This window comes from Podarcis bocagei, assembly GCF_964188305.1.
Source record: "Podarcis bocagei genome assembly, chromosome: 6".
NCBI lineage: Eukaryota > Metazoa > Chordata > Lepidosauria > Squamata > Lacertidae > Podarcis > Podarcis bocagei.
In genome coordinates, this window is record NC_138130.1 from 72794042 (window position 1) to 72822005 (window position 27964).

The window sequence follows — 27964 nt, forward strand, 5'->3', positions numbered from 1 at the left end:
CCATTCGCCTTAGGCTGTTTGTTACCCTGAGGGAAACCAGAGGGAACTGGTGAGCAGAAATGGAGCGGCACATGGTTAATCAAGCTGTAACCCAATACTGGTAACAACTAAGTGCCTTGAATGTTTTGGACTACAGCTCCCATGATCCTTCACCATTGGTCACGATGGCTGGGGCTGATGAGAGTTGTAGTCAGAAACACCCATAGGTCAAAGACTCTCCAATATGTCAACTATTTGTAAATCCCTTTGAACTTACTTTCGAGTTGACATGCAGACGACCAACAGATTATGATGCCATGGCTTGCAAACATCCAGAGATTTAATAGCAATGAGATACTTTGCATGGAAAAGTACTGTTTTTTCCCCACTTTCCCATAAACCAAATCAGAGATACAGACCAACAAATGCAAATAGGATTATGTTGCTTATTGTTGAATTGGATATGCAGGAACTTGCCTTTAGTGTCATGAACAGAGGTGTCTGGGGTTCATCTATAAGAATAAAAACTGACAAGCACAAAATGTATCCTTCTTACACAAAACAGATATATTTTTTAATTGCTTTTATTTTCAAAGCAGAAGCACTTGGATAATTCTGGGGAGCTCTGCAAAAAAAGAAAAGATGTGATAGCCTCACTCATAAAAGTAGGTCATGGGGGGATTTTTCTCCCATAACAAAAGAAGCAGTGTCACAACAAGTCCATCCAGCTCAGACCTTCCCATCTCTGCATGGAGGCATCAGGGATTAAACCAGGGACGTTTCCCCCAATTTCTTCAGCTGTTATTTTCTATTGTAATATAGTATAATACCGTCATAAGTACATTGTTCTGCCATATTTGCACATCTGCTCAGCATCATTGCCAGGTACATAGCCTCTCTAATGGAAACTAATTATGCCTAAAACACGTTATTTCTTTAATGTGCTAGAAGTACTTTTTAGAACTATTCTGTTAACTTCTTTGCTCCCGCTGCCTGTTTACAATTTCTCTTTCAGCCGACCATTTGAACACCACTCAGATCTCATCTCTGTAATTAAAGTGAGGCAACATTAATCACCAAGCTATTGTAGCTCATACACGTTCTAATGCATTTGAAGGGGAAATGGAAATTTCTAATGCTTCTAAACAATTAAGTCCATTAGGTATGGTTCTTCTTTTAAGGGGACAGTATCATCTGCTTAGAAGGCTCCCTGTATACAATATTATTAGAATGGTGCTTGAATTTAAGCACAGCTTGCCCTGAGGATGGCAGAGCACTGGTTCGTGAGCTCTTTCAAATGGTCCAATCATTCCACTGGTATTTATTTAGTGAGACTTCAGTTACTGAGGCCTAGGCAATGAGAGGTTTTAACATGCCTCTCAATATCACTTCTTTAAAAAACTATTACTGCCTGATGTCTTTGTAATAGGGAATGTCATTTGTGTATAGACAAACATATTACTTTAAACATTCTTTAGATAGACATTTTCAAACTATGTTGAGAAAGAAACGGAAAATTAGGTCAAAGAAAGCCCTCTTTGTCTCTCCATCTGTACGTTTCAGCCATGCTACATGAAAGTGGAATATTAAGAAGCTGGATTGGCAATTTAATGTGTCCATTCTAATACACTTGTGGAAACTCTGAAAGAATGAATTTCCAATTAATTTTGAAAGCATAGGTAGGACTGACACCAGATTCTCATTTCCTAGATTCAGCATAGAACCCTTATTAAATCAAAGATGTGACCTTGTCAATCTTTAACTTCATGGGGAAAAGCTTGTTCTGAGAGACCATTTCTAAATGGGCTATATATGAGCAAAGGTTTGCACTGGGCAAAATATAGGAACTTGGGGACCTGCCTTGCACTAAGTCAGACCATTGGTCCATGTAGCTGTCTGACAGCAAGTCTCCAGGCTTCTCTCTCATTCAGTACCTCTCTGAGATGCCAGGGATTGAATCAAGGACCTTCTGCATGTGCAATAGCTGCAAAGGACATGGGTGGTGCTGTGGTATAAACCACTGAGCCTCTTGGGCTTGCCGATCGGAAGGTCAGCAGTTCGAATCTGTATGATGCCAACCTAGCAGTTTAAAAGCATACCAGTGCAAGTAGGTACCACTGTGGTGGGAAAGTAAACAGCACTTCTGTGCGCTCTGGCTTCCCTTGTGGTGTTCCGTTGCACTAGAAGCGGTTTAGTCCTGCTGGCCACATGACCTAGAAAGCTGTCTGTGGATGAACACCAGCTCCCTCAGCCTGAAAGCGAGATGAGCGCCGCAACCCCATAGTTGCCTTTGACTGGACCTAACCATCCAGGGGTCCTTTACCTTTAGCTTAGCTGCAAATAAGATGCTCTAGCACTGAGCTATAGTATCTCCAATGATTAGACTATTTATGGCAGATACAGAGCTGATGTCAGAAGGGTGCTTTGGGATTCCCTTCCCACCCAACTTGTGCTATCAAGTTCCCTACTGGGAACCTGGTCATGGAGCTGCTCCAGCCATCCCTCACCTGTCCCACACCTGGTGTCAGGTGTGAAGCAGATGGATGTGGTTTGGAGAAAACAGCTTTGTGGGCCAAATTTGGCCCATGGGCCAGAGATTTCTATCTCCTGTTCTAGAGCAAGACAACATTGGGGGATCCAAGGCACTATGGGAAAATCAAAATGATGGGCAAGATAACTGCTGCTATCCCACATTTTAGATGGAAAAAGCTGTCAGGGGGGCTTACAAATATCAGTGAGAAGACAGTCCCTGCTCTTATATTAGCAAAAGGAAAATGGTCACAGAGATCTTGTAGTGGCAGCATAGGTTTGCTCTGGTTCTTTTTGATCTCTTTTATTATAGGTGTATTAGTTCATCAACTATTATGGGAGTGTTGAACCAGGCACATGGTCTGGTTGTGCAAATCATAAAACAGCATTACTATACCAGAACCACCCCAGTCAAATCTGCAACTGCTAATACATGATTCTTCTCATGAGCATTCACTCTCCAATCATGTTTCCTACTGCCTTGGCCGCACTCTGAGAGAGGGGGGGCACTTCTGCCAACTCTGTGGACATCAACCCTATTCAGCAGCTACAGCAGTCATTTGAAAGCAGCCTCCTTGCTAGGAAATGGTAAACACTCTGGTTTTAACAGATAGCCAAACTACTTAAGAGGACATGCTGCTAAGGAGTCTTCTTCAGAATCCTAAGTAGATAGGAATGGGCAGATAGTCCAAGAGTAGCCAATATCACTGGCTCCAGATGTTGTTGGACTACAACTCCCATCGTCAGAGTGGCTGGGGGAACCCAATCAGATGGGTGAGGTATAAATAATAAAATTATTATTATTATTATTATTATTATTATTATTATTATTATTATTATTATTATTATTCACTGATCACTGGCCACCCTGGAAGGAGCTGTTGAGAGCTGTAGTCCAACAAGATCAGAAGGGCACTAGATTGGCTACCTCTGGAGTAGGCAGCCAGTGTCTATAATACTTTTGCATGTTTTCTTCCTGTCACTCCTTCCCATTTGCACATTAATATGTTCTGTCTAGAAAATATGCATTTCTAAATGTATTTTATTTGAAAAATATACATGATTTTGATACTGCCCCCCCGACTGCTTTGCAAAAATGTGGAGAAGTGCAAAGAATACTTGTGTCTCAATCTACACATTCAGCCTGGAGGTATAAATTAGGTCAGTTAAGATGTCTTGCAGAATAACTACATCATTCCTTTAGCTTCACTCAGCAGCTGACTGTTCATGGAGTTCATAGTCATTGCAGGTGCGCAGAGGAAGCAATCCTTAGGATAGACAAACTTGCCTTCATCCAGAAGAGATTACCGGTGCACATGAGATTGAAATGAATGAGAATGCCTAATTGTGTAGCGAATCGTTGTCTAACTTTCAAAGGAGGCCCAAGACACGGTTTCGTCCTAGAGAAAACAAAAGTCTCCTTCAATCTGGTATTCAATCTGGCACCCCACTCCTCACCTGATCTCTGGTTGTAGCATTCCTGTTGCTGCAGCTTACCCTCCTTGCTGACAGCCACAGATTACTCCAAGTGGACACAATCCAACACAATCCGGGGCTGTTTCAACCCAATCTGGCAAAATTGTAGGTTGAGGCAAATTGGGACCCAAGATTCAGCAGCTTTCAGTGCACAACTCTAGTCCAAACCCATGTCATTAGTATTTGAGCACTCCCATGATGAGATCTCTCCATGCCCTACTCCCTGTATGGCAACCATAGGATGTCCCATCACCACCTATTTCTCTCTCTCTCTATCATAGATAAAGAGTTAAATTGTAAACTATTGGTCCAGGCAACATCCGGTTGGCTAGAGTTTGTTAATATTTTTCTATCTGAATTATTTTACTCTTCTGCAAACATTACTTTTGGCATTCCAAGCCATGGAGCCATTTTACATGCTGACCACCATTTCGATTTTCTAAATAAATAAAGCATTTTCCAAAATCAGTGACTGGTTCTTGTTTTGAAGTTTCACTCAAGTAATTAAAGCAAGGAAAGATATAGCCCAATTTATCCCATGGTGTGTTTACAACACACTTCATATTAAAGGCCCCCCAACACTACTCTTCTCTGGTCACATCTATAATTTGCAAGTTCAAGTAACGTGTGATCAGGGACACATTTAGGCTTGGAACAGTTCACTTTGTAAGTGCCAGAAGTGGAAAGAGTTCTACATTTTCCGTTTTTATTGTCTTTGTACTACCAGAAACTTGGCCTCTTCTGTATGTATTTATTTTAAAAAAACCAACAACAGCCACACACTATGCTTCAGGGATATCTAGTCACCAATAAGAAGTATACAAACCATTTGTATGTTTCCTGTCGCTTATTTGTCTTTATTTCCATAACAAGCCCTGAGGATTCCAGATTGAGGGGCACATACATACACACACACAAACACACTGCAAGGCTCTTCCTGGCTCAACAAGAATTGCCAGTAACATGCTTCAGGCTGCAAGTGAGATCAGAAGACAGAGAGAAAACTGTTGCAACAGTTTTATATCAAGGGGAAAGTAACAAGAGAGCCCTGAAAATATATATATTCATTCATATATTTTTTATAACTGGCTTGAGCATCTTTATGAGTTGCTCTCTTTCATGTTCATTCCTGTTACTGCGGATCTGGTCGCTGAAGCTTAGCAATCTGACTTAGCTGTATTTAATTCTTCTTCGAAATTATATTTCATCCGGCTTACTTTGAATCTGCTTTTGAACAGGGCTCAAATGCTTACTGACAGTTTTATGGAACAAATAGAAAAGGCCCTTCGAATAGCATCAGAAAGCTTACAGCTTGACGGTGTTTGCAATTTGTGTTTCTCTCAGGGCCAATTCAAACACTACCTCTTTGAAGGCAGGGCTGTTATTTGTGGGTCTGCATATTCAGGAAAATGCAATTGCCTTGATCCAAAGCCCTGCTAATGTTGTTATGAATATCTAGAGCTAGGGATGGGCAAATCTATCAATTTCTGTTTCTCCCAGTTTCTCATTTTTCCAATGTTAAGTTCAATTCTCAACATTTCCACATCAATTTGAAATTTTTGTTTTAAAAATCCTCGTGAAAATTCATCAAAGAGATTCCTCTAGTACGCATATGTTGAATGTAAAATTGCCTAATGTACATATTTTTTTCAAAGCAGTTTTTAATAGGGTAATGCATTTTTCTATATTATTTGCACCAATATATGTATAGACAAATGCATTTATAGTACTAATAATATGACTCAGGATAATTCGCAATCAGACTCTTCACTCTGCTGCCAAGAGTTTCTTAAATCTTAAAGAATTAGATTGCAGAGGAAGCTTCCATTATGCATTTTTCTCTTCACGCTCTTACCCTTTTGTTTAACCACCAGCCTAAGAAATATGTCTGAAACGGGGGGTGGGGGAGCATTGGGATTTTTCTAATGGAAACAAACAACTGCCTGCATTCTTTTTGTCCACTTGTGACCCTTCTGTGTCAATGCCATTTTGTGAAATATTTTGTATGTGTGTTTGAATATCTATTTAACTTTTTAGAAGCTGAGTGCTTGACTAAAACTAGAGCTTGCACATCATGATATGCACTGAGAAAAGTGATCCACAGACAGATATTGCTGAAATAATTTCCCTGCTGTCACCAGCATCAACTTTAGTTAAATGTGCTCCCTCTAGGCTCAAAGACTAATAATCCTTATTTCTGAATTATTTTAGATCTAGAATTCTCTGATGTTTCGTTCGTATCCAATATGATATGAAAACATGCAATGAAATGAATGTCAACCCTTCTGGGGTTACATGTGTTATTACAGACGCATTTCGTACCCTCCCTCTTTTTTTTTTTGCCAACGTGCGGCCTCATCCTATGAGCAGTGTGTGTGTCAGTAGAGCTGCATATTTGCATGACATCGTTACTTGAACAATATAACCAGTTGCATGTAGCCAAAGTGTTGGTGTGGTTAGTGTTGGACTAGGACAGGCATGGTCAAACTCGGCCCTCCAGCTGTTTTGGGACTACACCTCCCATCATCCCTAGCTAACAGGACCAGTGGTCAGGGATGATGGGAACTGTAGTCCCAAAACAGCTGGAGGGCCAAGTTTGGCCATGCCTGGACTAGGACCTAGGAAACCAGGGTTCAAATCCCCACTCGGTGATGAAGTTCATTGGGTGTCGTCGAGTCAGTCACTGTCTCTTGGCCTCACAGGGCTGTTGTGAGCATAAAATGTGAAATGGGAAAACCATGTATGCTGCCACCTTAAGTTCCTTTGAGGAAAGGTGCAATAGAAATCTAATAAATAATAATAATATTGCAGTACAGTGGTACCTCAGGTTACATACGCTTCAGGTTACAGACTCTGCTAACCCAGAAATAGTACCTCGGGTTAAGAACTTTGCTTCAGGATGAGAACAGAAATCGTGCTCTGGCAGCGTGGCAACAGCAGGAGGCCCCATTAGCTAAAGTGGTGCTTCAGGTTAAGAACACTTTCAGGTTAAGTACGGACCTCTGGAACAAATCAAATACTTAACCCGAGGTACCACTATACTAATAAGTGCATACTGTCATAGCCCCTTCCAAGTCCCATTGCCAAGCAAGCAGGGGCCAAGAGTCTCTGGGGAACCCTTGCCTTAGAACAGAATCCACATACAAAGTCAGACAGTCCAGAAGTCAGGGGATCCAGATGATCACAGAGCCAAGGGCCCAGGCAGTGAACAGGAATCAGCAAGTTAAGGTCAGGAACCACAAACATTGTTTCCAACATCTGACTGCTGCTGAAAGCTCTGGTTAAGAAGCCCGGAGCCAGCTGGTTCTCATCAGTGCTTTCTTCTGTGTGACCTTGAAGTGCAGGTGGAGTCACTTTGCCTTCTCCCCCTTCAGGATGCTATTCAGCCGGCAAAGCTCTCTCGCTCTCGCTCTCGCTCTCTCACACACACAGCCTATTTTGTAGTATGTTGGCAATGAAAGCCATCATTAAGTGCAGAAATAACAAGAGCTAGTGAAAGTTCTTTGCTACCTTAAAAGATTATTGGCCACCATGCATTTAGCAACCACAACCCAGCTGTACTAGACAGAGATCCTGTGATTGCAACTGACAGAAAGTTAGCATGACATATTTGCCTGGCAGTGCAGTGCCTTGCATAGGATTTATTTGTCCTATCAGATTTATAACCTGTCCTTTTGACAAAGTCTCGGGGCAGGTAAGACCCTTTGTAAACATGGGGAAGTGTGACATAAACCACAAGCCTCGGTCTATTGTAGTGTAAAAACAGGGATTGTAAAGCAAGAGATCTGAAATATAAAATGCAGCTATAAATGCAAAGCTAAAAATATGCTGCTCAAATAAGACTTATCCTTGGATGCTGCAGAAGGAAGATGTTCCTGTACCCAAGTGAGAGGGAATCAAGGGACAGCCTTAGTCAACTGTCCCTTCCTCTCATACCAGGCCAAAAAGAATTTTTCTCTTGTTCATGTCATAGCACTGGAAGACCTGGGCACTCTAATTGATTTACCTGAGCTAAGCTGTCAGAGAGAGTGTTTAAAATCTCTTTATTTCAGATCTACCAGGAGAGGGTTAATTTGAATTATGTGCAAAATCAGGACAGACACAGCCTACCTCAAGAAGAACCCCCAACTTGAATCTGCTTGTATATCTCAAACTGGGTAGAACACTTGAAAGAGACACTGTTTAGACCATTTGTGAAGGAAGTTAATAAGAGGTCACTCCTAGTTGAAGTTGTCTTCTTCTTCTTCTTCTTCTTCTCCTCCTCCTCCTCCTCCTCCTCCTCCTCCTCCTCCTCTTTCTCCTTCTTCTTTGGCAATCACTCATAGCTGAGTAAGATTGTCTTCCATAAACACGGTTTTAAAAGTGAGTCCATAAGTGACTGTGGAAGCCAGATCCATACATCCTTCCACAGTGGGGACATTGGTTTCTGGGCGGGAGTTGATCATGGTGAAGGTTTGACAAGCGGGCCTTCCTCTTAGCATGTTTCTCCCTTTCGTCCTGAGTTCGAGTGTCTTCAAAACCCATGACATCTTTGGTAAAGGCTGTTCTCCAACTGGAGCGCTCGCAGGCCAGTGTTTCCCAGTTGTCAGTTTATACTACATTTTTTTAGATTTGCCTTGAGAGAGTCTTTGAACCTCTTTTGTTGACCACCAGCATTACTCTTACCATTTTAAAGTTTGGAGTAGAGTAATTGTTTTGGAAGACGGTAATCAGGCATTTGCACAACATGACCACTCTAACGAAGTTGATGTTGAAGAGTCATTGCTTCGACACTGGTAATCTTTGCTTCTTCCAGTACACAGGCTTTAGTTCGCTTGTCTTCCCAGGTGATACGTAAAAATTTTCGAGACACCATTGATGGAATCTTTCAAGGAGTTGGAGATGGCATTTATAAGTGGTCCATGTTTCACAAGCATGCAATAAGTTTGTTAGTACAAAAGCTTTGTAAACAAGCATTTTGGTTTCCCTGCAAATGTCCTGGTCCTCAAACACTCTGCACTTCAATCAGGAGAAAGCTGCACTTGCAGAGCTCAGGCGATGCTGGATTTCGGCATCAATGTCCACCCTTGTGGAAAGATAACTGCCCAGGTAGGAGAAGTGACCGACATTTTCCAACATTACACCATTGAGTTGGATTTGTGGCACTGCAGAAGGGTTGTTTTGTGCTTGTTGGTGCAGCATGCACATAGAGAAGAAAGCAGTCTCAGGCAGGTGACTGTACATATCCCAGGATGTCCTTGGGTAACCAAAGGGCGACATCTAGGCCACACTTCAGAGCATTCTCCTGGCTGCCTAACAAAACAGTTTCTATTAAGGTGTAATTTTAAAAAAAAAACTTCCTGAAGTTTCATTCATGCAGAAGATAAATTTGTTTCCTAAAATCATGGGAGAAATTGTAGCTGAAATGCTGAACATGTAATGTAGCATATAACATTTTATTGGGGAGTGACAAGATTATACTCAAAATCTCTGTGGATTTTGCATATAAGCCAACCTCATCCAAGTACATGTGCTCCTTAGTGACCATGCAGTTACTACTAGGTAGTGTCACAGGTAGAAGAATAACTTGTGAAGATGCTGGGTTTGGGGTAAAACGCCAAGGCACAGAAGTTGACCATCCCTTTTAGTGTAGGTTGGACATGGGTGGCGCTGTGGTCTAAAGCACTGAGCCTCTTGGTCTTGCCAATCAGAAGGTGGGCTGTTTGAATCCCCACGATGGGGTGAGCTCCTGTTGCTCTGTCCCAGCTCCTGCCAACCTATCAGTTTGAAAGCACGCTAGTGCAAGTAGAAAAATAGGTACCACTGCGGTGGGAAGGTAAACAATATTTCCATGCGCTCTGGTTTCTGTCATGGTGTTCCATTGCATCAGAAGTGGCTTAGTCATCCTGGCCACATGACCAGGAAAGCTGTCTGTGGACAAATGCTGGCTCCCTCAGCCTGAAAGCGAGATGAGTGCCGCAACTCCATAATCATCTTTGACTGGAATTAACTGTCCAGACTTTACCTTTACCTTTAGTGGAGGTGTTCTTTTCTAGCTCTTAGCAATATTTCAGTTATTCATATACCTGAAATGTAGATTTAAAAAATGTTTAATGCAATTTGAAAATATTCAGATGTAGGGACAATGTAGTGCTTTCAGTTCAAAAAACGAATAGTTCCACTATTTCTGAAACACTTTCTTCTTCTGTTTATCCCTTTTTTCAATTCATTAACAACCTGACTGCTATAACACATGTTATAACACATGTTTTGAACAACATTATATGAGAAGCATTAAGAGATCAAGGTGCCTACTAAAATATCAATGTCAATACTGTGCTCAGCATTGATCTAAAATTTATCAAACCTAGGTAGGATTTAGCAGACAGAAATAATAATAAAAAAACAGACAATAAGCTTATGAAATCAAAAAGAAATATCCCCATTTCATGAAACATATTTATTGACTACACATGGGAGATGATTTGAGAGCAAGGAGTTTAATTTGATAAAAGCAAAACTTGCGAAGAATGAGGAAATTTGGTGGTGCTTATAATTTAACACAAGCCACTCTACACAGTCATCTCTAACCATGAAGTCTTAAAATCTATCATCGCCTCACATATAACTCTGCAAAATAGCCTTTACTAAGGAGATGCTAGATCTTCAGACAGCAGGTTTATAGTATACATAAGTGGTATGTGTTATCTGTCTTGTACAGAATCAGAGGAGTCCAGGATTTGTTCAAGTGATCTTGACCCTTTTTTTAAAAAAAAAAAAGAGCTAGGTCAAATTCATTGGTGCTTTCTTGCTGCTTTTCACTGCAAAGGATTAAGCTACACATCCCTGTTATGGCCAGACACGAGCCAAGCATCCTAATTAATCTGGTTTTTCAGTCTATAGTAATAAAAACTCAAAACGCTAACATGGAGTGATCACAATTAAATGTAATTATGACAATGAGGTGTCATCTTTTCACAAGGGGGGAGCACAAAACAAGCAAATGATATCCACCTATGTTACAGAATTATTTCAATGCCTTTTAAACCCCACTGTATCCCAAGGCCTCAGGATAGATTAAAGAAATGTTAAAACCAAAACATAAAAAGAAAGTTACAATTTTAAAATGCCTTTGCTGTGGGAGGAGCTGTTATTACTAGTAATGAGCCTGCATGTGGTGTTTTCATTAGCGCCCCCACTGAATTAAGGCACAAGAGGATTTTTATGTAAGAGTCACAGCTTTCTTAACTGATACGGATCTGTAATGAGCATCTCGTGAGCCATCCTGAGACCTGCAGGTATAGGGCAGTATATAAATTTAATAAATAATAGTAATAATAATACCCCTCCACTGAGCTGCCAATAAGGACCTGGGTGTCCCCATTCTGACACAGCCATATATAGACTACAGTATGTGAGGTAAGTCAGGGTTAGGGTGGGGTGGAGTGTGAGTTTACACAGCCCCACTAGGAAGAAAATGCATAGATGAGGGGAAGCAACATGACCTACACACATTCCTTTAAATGCCTGAGTGTAAGGAGCCTGCAGCTTTGTAGCCTGCCTGCCACTGTGAGGCAGCCTGCACACACACCCATCAACAACCTTAAAAATGATGTACATCTGACAAGCGTTGGATCTGGACCAACATTTTTAGCATCAGAAACCCAGAGAGATTCCAAATCTATTAGTATGATGGTCATTTGCTCTTGTTTAATGATCTTATAATTTTATGATGTCTGAATGATTTTATAGCACACTGCCATGATATTTCTTTTAATGAGTTGGCAGTTTATAAGTATTCCGAACAAACAAACAAACAAACAAACAAACAAACAAACAAATAGTAACCTTATCCAATTTTCCTGCTGTTTGAGGAATTGAAGTTCCTTATGCAGATTACCAATATATTCCTCTTTAATATAAGGCAGGGGGAGGACACTTGGTGAAAACAACAAAAAGAGCTTGTGTGATATAATATCCATTGTATGATTAGTTTACATAGTACAGTGGTACCTCGGGTTAAGTACTTAATTCATTCCGGAGGTCCGTTCTTAACCTGAAACTGTTCTTAACCTGAAGCACCACTTTAGCTAATGGGGCCTCCCACTGCCACCGCGCTGCTGAAGCACAATTTCTGTTCTCATCCTGAAGCAAAGTTCTTAACCTGAAGCACTATTTCAGGGTTAGCGGAGTCTGTAACCTGAAGCGTGTGTAACCTGAAGCATATGTAACCTGAGGTACCACTGTACTGGGAATTCTATGGCCATAAGCTTTATGCCATTTTTGCTACCCTTCCACCATGTTTGCAGACCCTCCAAGTGTCCCTATTTTCCAGGAATAGTCCTGGATTTACAGAAGCCATCCCAGTTTCTGATCTGATCCTGAAATGTCCAACTTTTCCTTAAGATGTCCCTAATTTCATTGGATAAATGCTGAAGGGTATGGTAGGATGTCCCTATTTTCATCAGAGAACTGTTGGGGGTTCTGGAGTTATCTGACCCCAAAGCCATCTGAAGGTAGATCTCTATAGGGAAGTTGTTTTTTAATGTTTAATATTATGTTTTTATGTATGTTGGCAGCTGCCCAAAGTGGCTGGGGCAACACAGTCAGATGGGTGGGGTATAAATTGCACAAATATTATAATTAGTGAATAAGATGTCCCTATTTTCATTGAAGAAATGTTGGAGGGTATGTGTTTGTAATGCAGTTGTTCAAATAACCTGCTTCCGTTAGGAAGACAGGCCAAAGGTTAGTAGTACAGCACATGTTTGCATGCAGAAGGTCCCAGGTTCAGTTCCTTGCACCTCACTATTATCTTATTTGTTACTTCACATTTATATCTGCCATGCTTCCCCAAGCTGAGGAAGCCCCACCTCAAGACTTCTGTCTGAAAACCAATGTTATTGTGACAGTACTCAGCTAGAAAGGTCCATGGCCCAAGGGAGCTTCTTATGCTCCTAAGCATTCATCACAGCTACTGGTCCTGCTTCCACCCCCGCCACAAAAAACAACAACAATGGCATAGTTGTGCATTCTGCATCAATGTCCAGAGTCTGTGCACACATACATCTCTATAGCTGTAGGGCTCCTCCGCATGAGAAGGAATACAGGTTTCCTAATGGATCAGGGAATCCATAAGCTCATAAATTCACACTGATGTTCAATGCATGGCCACCTGAGAGCATGGATGTCATGTTAGATGGGACCCATTCCTCCCTAAATGCATTTCATGTACTTATTTGAATCCCACTTATTACCAGTGGAAATAGTACTTCTAATGTGATGGAGCATGGCTTTTTATTTTGCATAGGTTTAGAGAGGCCACCTAGTTATTACTGTTAATTTCCACGGCGCATTTTCGCACACATACAAAAGAGCTTAACACTTATGATCTCACATTCTGTCAGTGGATTAAGCTGAGAGAACGTCAACTTGCTCAAAGCTCCCCAGTGAGTTTTACAGCATTTGAACTTTGGCTTTCACATTAAAACCTGACCTGCTGTCCCCTGGACCACACAAGGTCTCAGATTACTCTACTAAGTAGCAATGACCAAAATAATAATAATCAGGGCTTTTTCTCTGGGGGTACTCAAGGGCACGCAATACCAGAAACTTTTTCCCCCTTGAAGAAAAGCCCTAGTTAAATGTGTGGCACTTACTGTAACAACTTCATGATGAGTGCTGGCACCTTTTTTTTCTAGAAGAAAACCGCTGATGTGAATAATGATCCATTTCCGTCAGAAGTCTTGGCTTGTGTTGTGTGACAACAATGTATAAGTGTGATCCCTGAATTGGTGGCAGCCATGACACTGCCATAAACTTTAGTTACGTTCCTGCAGAACTGGATGAATGCAACTCCTGTTTGCAACAGTCCCACACAGTAAAAAAAAGAAGAAGTAAAAAGTCACCCAGGGACCATTTTTCACTGAGTCAACAATGACTGTTAGACAGCTTGGCAAGACCAATATGGGTGTCTGTAGTGATGAGGAAGCAGAGTTTTGCAAAGCCAAAAGGATACATCACTGGGTTGCTAGCGCCACCTGAGCAGCTGGAATCTGCTTCCATGTCCACCCTGGTAGAGTCATAACAGCATGTTTTGTTGAGCTGCCAACTCATTTAAAGTAACTTTTCCTACACTACATCATATTTCTGTAATAGCTGTTGAGAGACTAAGAGTTATAGGGCAGCCAGCTGTAAATCTGAGTTGTCTGAGCTGTTGCAGATGTTGAATACAGCCTCGGAGGCAACAGTACGCCAAAGTCAAACAAAGGTGGGGGCTGCCTAAACTTCCACACGGAGATTAATTGCACAGAGGCTACCTATGCAACCTCCTTTCTTCTCCCCTGCCCAAAACAGTTAGAATATGATTGGTATTTCACTGGCAGTGTTAACCTCTGTCTGGGCCCTTTATAGAACCTCACACCATACTAAAGATATCAATAACAGTGCTGGTGCTGGGTCACTTGCAGGGTGCAAGCATGGAAAGAGAAACAAAAGTAAAGCATCTTTTACATAGCATTACTAGGGTAAAGGTAAAGGAACCCCTGACTGTTGGGTCCAGTGACTCTGGGGTTGTCATCTCGCTTTACTGGCCGAGGGAGCCAGCGTACAGCTTCCGGGTCATGTGGCCAGCATGACTAAGCCGCTTCTAGCGAACCAGAGCAGCGCACAGAAACACCATTTACCTTCCCGCTGGAGCAATACCTATTTATCTACTTGTACTCTGATGTGCTTTCGAACTGCTAGGTTGGTAGGAGCTGGGACCAAGCAATGGGAGCTCACCCTGTCATGGGGATTCGAACCCCCGACCTTCTGATCAGCAAGCCCTAGGCTCTGTGGTTTAACCCACAGCTCCACCTGCAGCATGTAATTGGGACTCCATCTCCCATCACCCCTAATCATTGGCCATGCTGACTGGAGCCTGCATCATGAGTGCAATGTATTAACCCTGGCATAGTATATTTATCTAATCATTTCTTTATCATTACTTATTTATTTGTACATAATTATTCACATCCCATTTTCAGATAATGATATCACCATGCGCTTATGATGCTGGTTTCAGTATTTGAAGGACAGGGCAAGGAGGGCTAGGCAGGACTCTTTCTCCTTTTTCATCTGACATCCAGCTCTGCTGCAGCATCCTAGGGCCTACTGTTGTCATTGTAAAGGAGAGGAATGTCAGGGATCCCAAGGATGGTCAGTATGCTCTGATTGGAAGACTCGTGATAGGGGACTCTGCTGGCCAATCCCAGTGAGCTAAGTGACTGAGGAAGGAGGCCAAAGATGGCTAGAGAAGAATGCCAATAAGGAACTTTGTAGGAGGGGTAGAGCAGCTAGATGAGGAAGCAGTCAGCTAGACCATTTCTGAGGGGAAGAACGAGAGCAGTTTCTTTGTATTAGAGAGCTTGAGAGAAAAGGAATAATGTTGGAAATGATGAGTGAACCACAGAGTGGGCTAAAGTCACGAAAGATGAGAAAGTGTCAGGCTACATATGTCCGCTTGTAACAAAGAAAAATAAATCAAGTTCTTGCAGCATTCTTTCTGTCTCCTTTTGCTTTGTTGTGGTAAGGATGGACGAGAAATTCGCTAGGACCACATTTTTAGCAAACTGATCAAATCTGCCAGTAGCAGACTTTTATGCAGATCAGAACAGAGCTCTCAATTAGATAATGCTCTTCCCTGGATTCAGGATTTATCCAAATCCTATGCACACTCCTGCTGTACATCTTCTTATGCAAAGTTTCGTCTAAGAGCTAAAAGGGTTGAGTAAACTGCCCCTGAAGTTCAACAAACAGCCGAACCTCACTACTACATGCAAAAAAAGTTATGTTTGCTTCTCAAGAATAACTCTGATTCCTTTAATGCAAAACAGATCGTTCTCAACCAGCCAAAGACCGCAAGGAAAATCAAAGTGCTGGAAATCAAATGCTCAATAAAAGGGAATTTCAAACATCAGGGAACATTTCAATATGATTAAAAACAAAGGCAAATGTTGGAGAGGCTGCACCTCCACAGGCACATACCTCCACATGTGGTGGGAATGACCTAAAATCCAACCCTTCTGGACAGCAGTCCTACAAGAGATATGCAAAATAGCTAAACAGGTATTAGAACTCACACCAGAACTGGCCCTACCAAACATCTTCCAAGATCACAGTGACCACTCACATTATACGGAGCTTATAACCCACCTACTCTCAGCATCCAGAAACCTTATAGCCAGACACTGGAGAGACCTGTCAGGAGTAAACATAGACCAATAGGAAATGGCCATAGTAGAAAAGCTAACCAATAAACTGAAACTGACAGGGGGACAAATAGAAGAGGACACCTTCACCCCAGTATGGCTCCCCTTTATCACATACACAGCCCAACAAGACAACAAGAAGAATCCACCAACAGCATACGAATCTATCTGGCTATCCTGACCCAACAAGCCCTCCCCTCCCTCCTCACAAACGCAAACAAGCCCCACTGCACCCAAACATAGACAACCAACCACACCCTGCCCCCAAATACCTTTCACTATCAAGGGAATGTAATAAACGAATAGAAGGAGAACCTACCAAGTTAACATTGACACAAAACCCCCACTTGTGGTTCGAGGACCCGACCCCCGCGTAGTGGAATGAAAACACAAGGACACGTGATATAAGGTTAATGGGCAAGAAAAGGCCACAACTTTATTGATTACAACAAGTGAAAAGGTATTGGCTTAGGCATTGGATTACGTCAGCTGACTCCACCCCCTCAGAGAGGGGTGAGTATAAAACAGGGGGGTTTATTCACCAGTAGGTGGAGCCTGTTTATGCTAATCCAACTATAAGCTCTCCCCTGATGTCACCGAGGGTCGTGCCATGGCCTCCCGCCACGCAGGCATCGGACAGAATACACGACCGCCGGATTCCTTTAACGGAATACCCAAAATTGAAGGCGCAGGCGATGGCCACACGCAACGGGACTCGCGACGGGACGACGAAAAGTGAGGCTGGAAGGCTGGTGCCGCAGCAATTTAGGCTGCTAAACACGCCCCCTCGCAGGCACCTGGTTGGGTGCCTGCCCGTGGGCGTGGATGCCAGCCAGGTGAGTGGGAGGCAGGGGGCTAACGCCCCCTGCTTGAGGTGGAGTCCGGCTCCCGACCACAACCCCTCCCCTCTCTTGCAGGAGGAGAGTCTGTACACTATGCAAAAGAATATAAGCCTCACCACACCACCCCTCCTGTCCCCATTTTTCTTCCCCAACCTTATACTCTACTCAACACTACTATCGCACAACAAATGTAACTGATTTGTAAGAAAAACTGTACAACCTGAAAAAAGAGACAAGGCACGTACTTTTGTAAACAAAGAAAATATTTAATAAAAACAAATTTTTAAAAGGCAACAGAAATCAATGGGTATGTATCTCTCCCCTACAACAGTACCATTTCACACACCAGATCTTTACAATAGAGAAGTCTGATTACCTTCCACAGGCAGCTAGAGGGTGAATGAAAAGCTTTGCTGGGTCAAAAAATTACAGATTGCTATTGTTGTAAATATAATGAGAGATTCCATTCTTCTCTTTGTATTGACTACAAATACACGATGACAGTGTAATAAAAGTGGGATACACAAAACAGATTCCCCCCAAAAAGGGAAAGAAGCAAAGGTTCACAATCACGGGTGCTGATTCAGAATGAAGAAATACTGCTTCTGTTTCAACACAGAGTCAGAGTGCTGTAGTAATAAAAGTAAAAAGTAAAAGTGTTGGAACTGGGAGCAGGGAGAATCAGGATCAAATCCTCACACAGCCATAAAACTAACTGGGTGAATTTGGTGTGGCGGAGGAGCCAGCTCCATTGTCGATGCTGATGTGAGATTTAACTACCATCTCATTGGGTTTTCTGCGCAGGATGGAGAATGCACCATCTTGCCCTTCACTTCAGGCAGCAATATGGCTTTGGCTGCTCCTGATTTGAGCCACTTGCTGCGTCTCAGCCTGCCCTATATAACAGGGTGGTTGAAGGCAGCAAAGGGAAATGAGAACTATGTGCACTCCCCTTGAAGAAAGGTTGGGATAGATAAGCGCAAGAGATTACTGCTCAATATTCTGACGCTATTGTTCAGGAAGAGGTGTAGCTTATATGAATATCTAAAACTATAGCCAAGCTGAATCCTGAAGCTTAATGTGGGTTTATTAAAAAGTCATGTGTTTTGCTTCAGTTCTCAGACACTCCGTTAAAGAGGGAGAGGGCTGGGATATTGTGGGCAAGCTTAATGATCCAGCAATAACCACAGAGGACACTCTCAAGCCAGCCAGCCAAGCCACAGGATACCATGGGACTTGTGTAATTTCTATGCAGCAATTGGAGAGAAGCGAAAGGCATCAATTGCCCCAGGAAAGCTGGGATTTCTCCCTTGCCCTCAAGCATGCTGGGTTGCTGGTTTCTCGAGGGGGTGTTCCTTCAGAATGCATAAAAACCAATCACACACCTTGCATTGTCTTATGAAACTTGATTATTGAATCCAGGCTCTATAAGTAGCTTAACTGATGCCTTTGGCAAGGCTGCATACACATTATACATTTGAACCAGATTTGAAGCACATTCTTTTCCTCAAAGAATTCTGGGCCCTGGGAATGATGACTCTGTGAGGGGTAAACTACATTGCCTAGAATTATTTGAGGTAATGAATGTTCTTCAAATGTACTTTAAAGGCATAATGTTTATATATATGTCTGAGGAAAGAGAGGAAGGGCATGACTTCTGTTTGGGTTAATCTTAAGGTAGCAGTGCAGAGTTAATTCCCAACATACTGCTACTCTATCACAGTGTGAAGATTTTTCTACAGAATGAATTCTTCCTCTTTTTCTTAATGAATGGGCCTACTCTGTGTAACAATTCCACAAAATGGCGGTCAAATAGGTTTGAGAAGTTTCATACAGCCAAGAATAGGCTTCTTCTGGTACTAGCCCACACCCAAATAAAAACTACAAATAACAAAAAGGAGATCTCGGCACAAAATCATGGGGTGTCCTGGTTTTTCCAGGACACTTGCAGGGTAAGAAATTCCCAAATGCCAACAAGAAATGTAGCTCATGATTAAACAGTTTGCAGTGGTGCCAAATCCTCTATCCAATACAATGTGTAATCTTAGTGTGAATGAATACCAAATAGTAGTACAGTGGTTACCTTGGTTTACGAACTTAATCCATTCCGGAAGTCTGTTCTTAAACCAAAGCATTCTTAAACCAAGGCGTGCTTTCCCATAGCAGCACGGGACTCAATTTACAAATGGAAAACACTCAACAAGGAAGCGGAACATGTTCTGTTTCCAAGGCAAAGTTCACAAACCAAAACACCTACTTCTGGGCTTGCAGTGTTCTAAATCCAAGTTGTTCATAAACTAAGCTGTTCTGAAACCAAGGTACCACTGTACTATAAAGCACAAGAACCAACCTATTGGGGGTAGATCTTCACACAGGAAAAGAAACACTATAAATGAATCAGAAATTAGATCATTATAACAAACAATTTTTTTTAGATCATTATAACAAACAATCATTATAACAAACAAACAAAAAAAGCAGAGACATCACCTTGCCAACAAAGGTCCGTATAGTTAAAGCCATGGTTTTCCCAGTAGTGATGTATGAAAGTGAGAGCTGGACCATAAAGAAGGCTGATCGCCGAAGAATTGATGCTTTTGAATAATGGTGCTGGAGGAGACTCTTGAGAGTCCCATGGACTGCAAGAAGATCAAACCTATCCATTCTTAAGGAAATCAGCCCTGAGTGCTCACTGGAAGGACAGATCATGAAGCTGAGGCTCCAATACTTTGGCCACCTCATGAGAAGAGAAGACTCCCTGGAAAAGACCCTGATGTTGGGAAAGATGGAGGGCACAAGGAGAAGGGGACGACAGAGGAGGAGATGGTTGGACAGTGTTTTCGAAGCTACAAACATGAGTCTGACCAAACTGCGGGAGGCAGTGGAAGACAGGAGTGCCTGGCGTGCTCTGGTCCATGGGGTCATGAGGAGTCGGACATGACTAAACAACTAAACAACAACAACAAACAATTTTCTATAGAAAATCGCATAGAAAAATTTTTTGCTCCCTGGCACCGTCTCATGTTGTATGTTTATAATTAATGCATTAAAATCGTTGTTTCTTTACTAATGTAAAGAACTAACTAAAAATGCAGTCTTGCAAAAGAAAAACATTTAAATTTCTAGCATGAAGTAGGGACTCCAACAAAGAAAAGCATGGCAACCCTCAGCCAACCCATAGGATTGTGATGCAATTGGGGACACAAGCAACATGGCAAACATACATTCAGGCAAATAATTGCCCTACTGCTCCTGATTGTTTGCCCACTTATGGCAGTCTAGTATAAAATGGAGGACTTTGCAACTCACATATAGTAGAATTTTATTTTTTTTAATACCACTCTCAGAAAGATAGATGTTGGCTTATGCCCTGAAGCAGAAAGGTTTAAATGCTTTCCAGCAACTGTAACTGTGTTTGATATTCTTATTATTCACTAAAATGTAAAGGACTCCTCTCTGCACTTCTCACTAGGTTGCACTCCATTCACTTCTGAAACTGACTCAGATCTCATTCTAAACGCTGTTCTACTCTACTCTCCCCATTTCAAATACTGCTATTAAATCGAGCACTTCTGCGCTACATATGAGCAAACCCACTGCTTTTACTACAACCTTCCTGCTTCTGTGTCTGCTCCCTTTATCACAAGGTATATTTTAAGCCTTATTTTTATCTAATCTTTTTTTATATGTATTTTGTCATTGGGAATGTAGAAATGGCCTTATACCGAGTAATTTACCTCAGTATTGTCTACGCTGACCACTCTCCAGCAGTTCAGATAGCCCTATCTGGAGTTGCTAGGGATTGAACCTGGGACTTTTTGCATGCAAGGCAGATGCTCTGCTACTGAGCTACAGCATTTCCCTGCCATTTTCCTCGTTCACCTGTGGGATAGGTAGAAAAGAAACTGCCCATGAATCAAAGAGGTGGGTGGCATAAGTCTGGTGAAATTTCCAACCTGGGTAGAGCTTTCGTGGGTTTGTTGAGCCTTCCTCTTACCTTAAAATATGTTACAGATAGGTAGCCGTGTTGGTCTGCCATAGTCAAAATAAAAAAATTCCTTCCAGTAGCACCTTAAAGACCAACTAAGTTAGTTCTTGGTATGAGCTTTCGTGTGCATGCACAAGTGTATCTGAAGAAGTGTGCATGCACACGAAAGCTCATACCAAGAACTAACTAAGTTGGTCTTTAAGGTGCTACTGGAAGGAATTTTTTTATCTTAAAATATGTGTTATGTGTTTTTACCTCTCTCTTTTTACACCTTTTTGCTGTCTTATCAGCTTCCCACACTTCCTGGAATGTCTGTTTCGATGATGTTACAGGTGGACATACTCCAAGATTTCCAAGAAGTGTGGATTTCTGACACACTGCTTGAGGTATGTCAGAGAGCTCCAGATAATTCTTTAAGGAGGTCAGTGACAGATTTTTTTCGTTTTATGCTAGATGAAGTTTTTAACTCTTTTGAAATTAACCTGTGCCATTCTCTCCTTTTTAATAAACAGCAGCAGCAACAACAACCTCTGCAGCTCTCTTCAACACTCTGCAGGCAACTGTCGGGAGCTGCAGTAAGGAGCATGTCAGCAATAAAATAAAAATAAAAAACCAGTGTCAGTGAAGTTAACTCTTTAGTCAAAGAAACCAAGGCAACTCAGGCCTAATAACCACAGCAACTCTTTCCAATAGATCTTGCCCCAATGAGGCAGCTGCAAATCCTTTAGGTTGACTTCCCATTGCTCTCTAAGGCTGCTCCTCCAGTTCCTTCCCCAACAACCTGAGGCTCCTTCACTATGTCTCTCTTTGTTCCATTCTCTCCATTCCTCTTCATGTTCTGGGAACCAGAGGGAAGGGGAGCTGGTCACAGCAGGTGGGGGAGACTCCCTGGCTTCTTCAGCAGCTTGCCTCCACTCTGCCTCTTGGTTCCCCCTGCTCTCCAGCCTCTGCTTCTGCCTCTGATACTGAACTGTCACAACCTCTTCCTGCTCACCAAACCCCGTTACCTCTTCAGCTTCCAACACCCCTTCCTCTTGCTCCCTCTTTGCCCTTTGAGTACTCATTGTCATCCCACCATTAATTCCCTGGCTCTGAGCCTCCTTTCCCTGTGGGTGCCTCTCACCACTCCTACATCCAGCCAGTCCATGACAGCAACCTTCTGCCCAGCCACACTTCTTGAAATGTCAAGTTATTCCACAATGTCCTCCAAAGAGGCATCCTGTGCTGGTCCCAGGGGGAGGTTACCATGAGGCGTGGTCCTGGGTCGAAGGTCTGGAGACTGTCCACCAAGGGCGAAGCGGGGTCCAAAGCGAGGAGCCAGGCAAGTTTGGGAACTCTGGAAGAACAGGTCTGGGTGCTGGCAGAAACAGGTTTCCAGCGACATTGCTCCCGCAACCTGGGACCGGGCTGACTGGCCTTTATCTTCTCTGAGGCCAGGGGCGGTCCCGGCCCACAGGTGACCCACCTCTCTGGGCCTTAAGGCAAGCACTCCTCCTGGGAGAGACCAGTTCCCTCCGCCTCTCTGCCCTGGGCCTCTGCAGCTCAGGAGAGGCTGGAGGGTTACTGGACCCAAGGGGAGGGTCATCTTCCCCTGACAGGGCTGGGAGAGGAGCACCTGTAGGCAATGGGTCCTCAATCACCTCCGGAGCCAGAGTGGATTCATCTGGTGTCTGCTCCTGAGGAGCCGGCACAGGTGCAGGCGCTTCAGATTCAAGGCCCTGCCCCGGCTCAGCCGGCCTTGGAAGCGGGGACTCCTGTGCAGGCTGGGATTCCTCTGGTTCAGCCTCTGAATCAGATTCCCAGGCCATCACACATCCTAGGAAGTTCAGGAGGCTGGGGGAGAGAAACTGGCACAAAGGTGTTATTAAAATGTTAAAGGCAAGAGTACACACTATTTGGCCACCTCATCATGATGTTTATAAGCCAAAAGAGACTTGCGCCCCATGAAAATTTCAACAAAGTTCTCTTCCACTCCCCCTCACCCTGCTTGCGTGTGTGTGTGTGTGTATGTGTGTGTGACAGTTTCACAAAATGGGCTTGGAGCACAGCTGTACTGGATTTATATCACCCTTGTTGCTTGAGAAAGACTGCTGGAGTCAATATGCTTCTGAAAAGAATAATTGTAAACTGAAGTATCGATCCGGGTGCAGTAGAACTGCTGGGAAGAGCCACAGTACATGCCCACTGGGATCTAGCAATGATAATTAAATACAAGTTGTGACTGAACCAGAGCTGACAGCAACAGACACCCCAGGCTGTGATTTCAAAGGCTCTTTCCATATAGTAAAATTGCTAAATAGGTGATGATAGACAGAAAAGTTATCTTAATGTTCTGTGCCCAATGTATAACACTTGAGACTTCTGGTTAAGATGGAGGTGTGGAAGCCACAGGACCACAGCTCATTTTCATGCCACCAGGGTATGAGAAGTCTCCTTACCTCTCTCCCCCTGACCTAGTCACTGTGATCCACATGGTGGTCACTTCCAGGCTTGATTATTGTAACTCGCTCTACGTGGGGCTGCCCTTGAGACTGACCCTGAAAGTCCAGAGGATGAAGAATGCCACGGCGAGACTCCTTACGGGGTCCTCACCGCGGGATCACATTCACCCAGTGCTATAGCAGCTGCACTGGCTCCCAGTAGAGTACAGGATCAGGTTTAAGGTGCTAGTTTTAACCGTTAAAGCCCTATATGGCCTAGGACCCTTGTACCTATGGGACCGCCTCTCCTGGTATGTCCCACGGAGGACCTTACGGTCTTCAAATAAAAACATATTGGAGATCCCAGGCCACAGGGAGGTTAGACTGGCCTCGACCAGAGCCAGGGCTTTTTCGGCCGTGACCTCGAACAGGTGGAATGCTCTGTCATAAGAGACTAGGGCCCTGTGGGACTTGACATCTTTCCGCAGGGCCTGGAAGACAGAGCTGTTCCGCCAGGCCTTTGGCCAAGACACAGTCTGACCCCCTCACTCCTTCTGTAATCTTCATAGAACTCTAACCCGATGGTTGCCATTAATTTGATTCTGAATTTATTCTAGAATGTATTTTAATTAATTGACTGTGATTTTATGTACACTGTGCTATTTTTACCTGTTGTTAGCCGCGCTGAGCCCTGCTTTGGCCGGAGAGGGCGGGATACAAATAAAGATTTATTATTATTATTATTATTATTATTATTATTATTATTATTAGTCAGGTGGAAGGAGCCTGTACTGCAACACTCACACATAAATACATCACCTCTTCACAAACTGGAGCAATGTTGTTCTAGTGAAAAGCCTCAGTTTTAGCAGCTCTTGCATGGTCTGGGATACATCACTCTCACAACACAAAAAGCACCACAGGTCAACTGTTTCCACACTATCAGCATAACCAAAGAAAGGGGCCTAGCAGCAGAACTGTATGCATGTTTACTCAGAATTAAGGCCAACAATTTTCATTGGAGCTTACTCCCTGTCATGGAGCTTTACAGGACACGCCAATTAGGAAGCTAGAGTGGAACAGAAATTTCTGCTGCTGAATGTCTAAACTGTATTATAAAACTATCCACACACTCAGGTTGCCATATGGAACCCATGGCCAACAGTGGGCCTGCCAGTTTCTGGTCTTAGTAAATATCCCCTCAAAAATCCACAATTTACAAAAGGCTGTTGCCTCTTCCTGCTCAGTTCCTGTTTGTCCTGGCTTAGCCTGTTCTGCGATTAAACATGCCTGCATTTCATTGGATGGCAATATTGGTTTGAACACAAGAAGAGCCTGATAGACCAGGCAAGTGGTTCATCTAGTCCAGTTTCCTGTTCTCACAGTGGCCAGCCAGATGTATATGGGAAGCCCACATGCAGGACTTAAGCATGGCATCAATTTCCCCTTCTGTGGTTTTAAGCAACTGGTATTCAGAAGTGTACTGTCTCTGGCAGAGGAGGTAGAATATAGCCATCAGGGTGCAAAGCCACTGATAGCTCTATCGGCCATTTGCAATTAGAGCCCAAGTGATACCATAGCTGTAAGGATAGGACTAGTTGGGAATAATTCTGAAAATGTTTGATAGTTGTAGGGGAGCAATTTGAAGCATGATTTGTGGGGACAAAATCCCCAGTTCAAATCTCAGCTCCGTCAAGAATGCACATTTTCTACTCCTTCGAGCAATTAACACATCTGGAATAAACACACACAGTATCACAGATTTCCATGATGACCTGATGTTAATTAAACACCAAATGGCAATATTTGTAGAGCTTTGTGTGATATAATGAAGAGAGTCCAACAATTAAACAGGAACATAAAAACTTTGAAATGCATAACTTGGCAGGCCAAATAATACAAGCATCAGCTGTTGCAAATGTTAGCATTTCTCTAGTCTTCGGTTTGCTGACTGCCCATAAAATCCTGTAATAATAATGGTCATTAAAAAACAGTTCCCATGTAATGTGGAACACACTATGAAAACACATTACTTGGTGGAAGGCTGTGTACAGATTACCGGCTTAAAACACAGCTACATGGTTCTTTTCTCAATTCAGATCAAAGCTGGTTTGGAGGCGAAATGCATCAAAATGCATAGTTTCTCAAAAAAATACCAGAACAGATACAAGATAGATATAGATTGTAGCTAGAGTCATATGTACACCTCATACCAGCAGTGGGAGCACATTGGATGCTAAGCAAGTGGGAACCCAGCCAGAGACCCATTCATTCTAATGGCATTGAGCTTTCTGTAGGGTGCTGAGAATCATGTTTCCTGAGAGTCTAAAATGCAACAGTTATTAACAAGCAGAGAAGTACAATCTTTCATAGAAGCAATACTTGGATTTGTGGATTTGTAACAACTACATATATTTACTAAGAGGTCCCCATATGCTTTTCAGTTTCAACTCGGCAGCTTCTCCATCAGTAGTGCTCTAAAACAACATCAAATAAGCTGCAGCTAATTATTCGAATAATTCCTTAATGTAGTCCATTTGTTCAAATGTCCTTTAAGTAGAGAGCATGTGTTAATTAACAATGAGTAGACAGCATGAGGATTGGAACAGAATATGAAATCCTTACTCAGCAGAGCTGTAAGACTGCAAATGCACACACTGCATTTGAATAGCCAAAGGTTCAACAGCACTGGGCCCTGTGCAGTTTCCAAGCCCAATTCAATGTTCTGGTTTTAACCTTTTAATGCCCCTCTGCACAATCCTGTACTCAGTTGTAGGATTTACTCCCAGTTAAAAGGTAAAGGACCCCTGACAGTTAAGTCCAGTCGTGAATGACTCTGGGGTTGTGGCGCTCATCTCACTTTACTGGCCGAGGCAGCTGACGTTTGTCTGCAGACAGTTTTTCCAGGTCATGTGGCCAGCATGACTAAGCAGCTTCTGGCGAAACCAGAGCAGCGCATGTAAACACCGTTTACCTTCCTGCCGGAGCAGTACCTATTTATCTACTTGCACTCTGCTGTGCTTTCAAACTGCTAGGTTGGCAGGAGCAGGGACTGAGCTACGGGAGCTCACCCCATCATGGGGATTCGAACCGCCGGCCTTCCGATCAGCAAGCCCAAGACTCAGTGGTTTACACCACAGCGCCACCCACATCCCTTTACTCCCAGTTAGGTGTGGTCTAAATGGGTTAGCAATTGTACTGCATGGAAATATTTAGTCCAGTCAAGTTTCATAACTTCCAAGGGCAAGGTTGGAATCTCTCCTGTACAAGGGATAAGTTTGAGAGGGGACAGTGCATGAATCTTTAGAATTTAGAGATGGGGGAATCTTACCCTTTAACTATGAAATGGGCCAAAAAAAATCTTTTCACCAAAAGAAAAGGCTTGCCCTGCATTTGAGTTTCAGCTTGGGTGTTCTCATCAGCCCAGCCATGAGGGAGGGATGCTGAGTAGTGTCATTATTCTCCAAAGAACTTTAGTTACCCTGAAGATGAAACAGAACCAAGTGCAGAGATGTTTGTGACACTCTCTTGGTCACCGTGATGCAGTTATCTGCAGTATACAACAGCTAGACATAACAAGGTGGTGCAGATCCAGCAAGCAAGGGCACATTGATGTGAAGCTGATGTTCAGCTTCTATTCCCCACGGTGTGCTTAGGCCATTTTTAGAAGTGTCCCTAACACATTATGTAAACATGTGAATGTGAAGCTTGAAGCATGTAAAAATAGCTCCATGATAGAATGAATCCAGTTCCCTAAAATGATGTATATTATGGTTTGAAGTTTGGCAGACTGTTATGAAATTGGAATGGCCTTTGAGTAACACAATAAACTTACTTATGGTGAAATGATGTGAATGAATACTGTTCCAATTTAAAATCACATGTACGGCTCAGAAGATAATGAAAATAATGCTTAGAACAGGATTCTTGTAAGAATTATTGAATTGGTGTAAGTAGTATTTGCATTATTTGGAAGCGAAAGGAAAGTCCAATGCTGTAAAGAAAAATATTGCATAGGAACCTGGAATGTAAGAACTATGAACCTTGGTAAGTTGGATGTGGTCAAAAATGAGATGACAAGATTAAATATTGACATCCTGGGCATCAGTGAACTAAAATGGACGGGAATGGGCGAATTCAGTTCGGATGACCATCATATCTACTACTGTGGGCAAGAATCCCGAAAAAGAAATGGAATGGCCCTCATAGTCAACAAAAGAGTGGCAAAAGCTGTACTGGGATGCAATCACAAAAATGATAGAATGATCTCAATACGAATCCAAGGCAGACCTTTTAACATCACAGTAATCCAAGTTTATGCACCAACCACTGGTGCTGAAGAAACTGAAATTGACTAATTCTATGAAGACTTGCAACACCTTATAGAAATGACAGCAAAGAAGGATGTTCTTCTCATTATAGGGGATTGGAATGCTAAAGTAGGGAGTCAAGAGATAAAAGGAACAACTGGCAAGTTTGGCCTTAGAGTTCAAAACGAAG